The sequence below is a fragment of the Miscanthus floridulus genome, chromosome 13 (assembly GCF_019320115.1).
Source record: "Miscanthus floridulus cultivar M001 chromosome 13, ASM1932011v1, whole genome shotgun sequence".
Taxonomy (NCBI): domain Eukaryota; kingdom Viridiplantae; phylum Streptophyta; class Magnoliopsida; order Poales; family Poaceae; genus Miscanthus; species Miscanthus floridulus.
Window position 1 is genome coordinate 65,969,689 of NC_089592.1, and position 4,469 is coordinate 65,974,157.

Consider the following 4,469-nt stretch of genomic DNA (forward strand, 5'->3'; position numbering starts at 1 on the left):
ACTTGACAATAATGCTTTTGGAAAGGTTCTTGAAATGCTAAAATGCCTTTTTGCAAATGAGTCAGCTACCCTACTATAAAGCCCTTCATAATCCTTGGTGTCACTTTATTTTCGGTTATGTCGGGTAAGTCTAGCTGAGTACCTTCTCGTACTCAGGGTTTTGTTCCCACTTGTTATAGATGGGCAGATGTATTACGGCTACTGTATCAACTGCCTTTGTCCTGCGATGGGTGATGCTTAGGACCATGGGCATGGTCATTCCTTACGTCTCATCTAATGCTTTTGTTGGAGATGATCATCAGCTAGCACTGTACTTGAACTCCGTGTGAGTGTGTGTGGTTTTGAACAAATGGCTTGCGCTACTTCTATTTGAACTCGGTTTGTAATAACTATGTTTAAACTCCGATGTACCTATGATGCGAACTTTTATGTAATATGTGATGGTGACCGCTAAACTTATTACGATCTTGGCTGGTATGTGAGTTGGTTTGAAATCCTTCGTGATTTCATGGACTACCGGGTTATACAGGCTTAAGTTTGCTAAATCGTCTGCTCTAGCGGATGATTTTCTTACCTAATTTCGTATAATTGGTCGATTCTATTATAGATACGTAACATAGATATACTAAAAATATAAGCAAATTAAAGCTAGAAAAGATAGTATACCAAAGCAAAGCGTGGAAGCAATCAATTCTTCAAAGTAAGACATGGTGCATGCATGTCCCTCTTTTGCGATACAAGATGTAATCAAATATACATTTCTCTTCACATGATGAATGGCCAAAATCACAGGCGCCACGACCATCACCACATATTCTAGTGTATCTTCCTAGATCAATCTTGTAGCCAGGCTGTCACACCAAGATCCAACAACATGTAACGGTTTGGTCATTTTGGACATAAGTATCAGGCCACCGCCACCCACAAACACAAATAAGCAAGTTATAGGGATGGGTCAAGAAAAATTTCAAGATAATAAGTTGAAGAACTATGGTGAGTGCAAGTTAAAGAGGGCAAGCAAGATAGATGAGGGAGCAGACGACTTTGAAGCTGATTTCCAAGCTTTCTCTAAGAAGTATGATGAGCAGGATGAGAGCCACTATAAGTTTATGGCTCCGTTACCATTCAAGAATGGTGTTACTAGTGCCTCAACGCCAACAAAAGGGAAAGTTGGACTTGATTTTCCCATGAAAGGTATGATTTGCTAACAAAGATGTGTATTTGCATGTTCATCCCTGGCGTATATGTAGTTATACATGTGAATCTATGTGATTTTTTCTCACACCATTTATTTTTAATGTAAAGTTGATAAATTATCTTTTGTTAATAAATTCTAGTATCATTTTACATTTTCTCATGATCATAATTTAATTTGGATTGGTTTAGTTCATGGGCATAAACTGCTTGTGCTCACGTTTTTCTCATATATTTGCCTGTTGTTTTTGTTGTAATAATTCAGCGGGCGGGTTGGGGTGGGTGGTATCTCAAAAAGGCTATTATAATAATACCACTAATTAGATCAATATTTGGATGCATATTTAATATTTTCTTAGAATAACCCAAGCGAGGTGGTTTACTTGTTTTGTATGTTATATTTCACATGTACTACAATCATTCTAGTTGTCAGTTGCTTCTTGATAGTATGAATATCTCATAAGGTAAATTTCATGATGTTCTAATTTAGATTCCTTTTTTGCAAAGAACTACCGATAGGATTGTCTATCTAGTCATTAGCATTTATAATCAATAATAGCTATTCCTCTATATAGTTGTTGTGATTAGTCGAGTACCAACCACTACCAATGAAGGTACCAATGTAAGGCCAAAGCGCAAGCGCAAGACCCCGTATAGGGGCATCCGCCAACGCCCTTGGGGCAAATGGGCTGCTGAAATCCGTGATCCTGCGAAGGGTGTCCGTGTTTGGTTAGGCACGTATAGAACACCAGAAGATGCGGCTAGGGCATATGATGCTGATGCCTGCAAGATTAGAGGTAATAAGGCACAATTGAATTTCCCTGATGAAGGACCACCAAACATGGTGAGCAATACACCAAAACTAAATGTTACTACAATGACCACAATGGCTATTCCAGTAGTGAAAATGAATACCAATGAATTGGTGCGCCATACAAACTACTCTAATGAGGCAATGGTGAATTTTAGTGGAAACAATGGTAGCTTAATTTCTACTTAGTCTTTTGGCTTACACTATATGAAAAAGCCTCGTGTTTGTTATGACATCCCAAGGATGGGTGAGTGTTCAAATCAAAACAGAATCACATATGGTTGAGGTAATGGATTGGGCAATGAGGCTAGTAGGAACCTGAATGGATGCTCTTTCTTACCACAAGTTGGCATGCCAATGTTCATTCAACCTACTTTTGATGGTCCATCAAGGATGATAGAAAGAAATGATGGCGAGATTGCTCCTACTCTAACTAATGCCACACCCATCACTCCATTGGGCATGGCTGGTGTTGATGTTGCAAAAAAACATGAATAATCATCCTATTCTCCAAGAGATGGAAAATGAAGCTATTCCTTCTATTTTACAAGGTGATGTTAGTGAGGACGTGGTGGCTGAGATTAGTATGTGGGAGTTTTATGACCACATGTTAGATAATAAGCAAAATTGATGGATCATGCCATGATGGTCAATACGGCTTCTGTCTTGTGGATACCAGCAAGTGGTAAGGCACCTATTGATTATTAATATTGGTGACAATTCAATTAATTTTTGTTACTTTCATCTTTTGCTCACACTAATTATCTGTACTTCTTTTTTAAAAAAAATTGTAGGTTTGAAGCATGCATGATGGGGATGTAGTCACAAAAGGCTTATTTGTGTTATGACATAATGTTTTCTATGCCTTCAATTGTGCATCAGTTTGCACTATTTATTTATGGTTTGCTGTAAGCTCCAGCCAGTACTGGTAATGGAACTTGATTGGTCTTGCGTGTATCATTGTAATGTAATGATAATTTTCAAGATTTACTAAGACATAATTAATTGTAACATTTGAATATGTGGGTATCAGTTTTGGATCGTGTTGTGACCCAGAGTATGTGTTATTTTAGTGATGCCATGTTTGTTGTTTTGTCCATATTTTCATTGATGTCTTTATTTTAGTGTGCATATATTATATGTTAGGGGCATGTTTGTAATGCGGAAAATCGTGTTTCCCGCATTTTTTTTGCAAAATTCAACTAATTCCTATGATATTCCTATAAAATTCCTTTGAAATTTGACCTATGTTCCAACATGTCCTAAATGCTTTTGTAATGTTAGTATTGTTTATAGTTACAAGGACACTTAGAACTTGTGGTGTGTGGAGAAGCATTTGTTTCAATCAAATTTATTTATGTAAAGCTTGTGGGTTAGTTGTTCCTCCTGTGCCATAGTTGATGGCTGGGCCATGTAGACGAGGAAAATAGGGATGTGAGGTTGGGATTTAGCGCTGCGAGGAAGGCCGCTTGGGGCCCTGTGGTGGATAGCCCAGCTGCCGGCCTAAAACTCAATCATGGAACACAGGTCGAATCCTACTAGATATGGGAAGTAACAAACATGACCTCATACATTCTTGTAAAAGGTCCTATAAACTTTGTTGAAACATCATCATAGTCTGAGTTTCTTATTTGAATAATAAACCTAGCATTTGTCCTCCTTCAACTATCCAAACTAGATATTTTACCTCAATAACCCGATTCCAATAGTTGTGGAGCCATAAACTTTTAGAAGTCCATGAAATTCTTATTATATAGAAATATTTATCTAACAAAATATAGTGTTTCTCATTGATACAAACAAAAACCATTTTGCATCACCTGGATTCCACTATATATGGTCTTGTTCTAGTTGGAACAAGCATTGTTTTTATGACATGAAAACAGGTAAACATTATCTATATCTATACCTATATTTAAGAACAGAAATTTCTCTTCCTTGATCCGTCGCCCTTTCACTCCCAAGCTCTCTTCTTTCACCACACACTCCCCACTCTTCTCGTTCTTAAGGTCGGTCTTTCACTATCACCCCCTCTTCTGTTCTTTGGTCCAATCATTTGGAGCTGCAAAACCACTCGAGCATGTGGATCGTCTATACCTTTCTCTACCTCACAGTAGCTACACACAATAGTCATATATTTATATGGGATTTATCTTTTCTTACACAGCATTTAAGGATTTGTTACGTGGTTTGTTCTAAACATGGGCTGATTTTCTTATCTTGTAAAAGGACCTGGGCGTCCCCACTTTGCTTCAGGAGCTTAGTGCTTGTTTGTTAGCCTAGACAACGTCGTGCATGCATCCACCGACCCATATAAACCGTGAAGGTAGTGCGTTAGGTTGCGCTCCACTGGCTAGGCAGATGCAGGAACTGCGTGTAGGGTCCACACGCGAGTCTCACATGTCTTGTCTTTTGCATCCATGCAAGCAACCAAACATCATCTCAATTTGTATGCATCTCCTCT

General features: G+C 38.3%; 1 pseudogene; it reads left to right on the forward strand.

Moving 5' to 3' along the window:
* Positions 1-923: 923 nt before the first annotated feature.
* On the forward strand, positions 924-2,636 carry LOC136500322 (ethylene-responsive transcription factor RAP2-2-like; annotated as a pseudogene).
* The last annotated feature ends 1,833 nt before the right edge of the window (positions 2,637-4,469 follow it).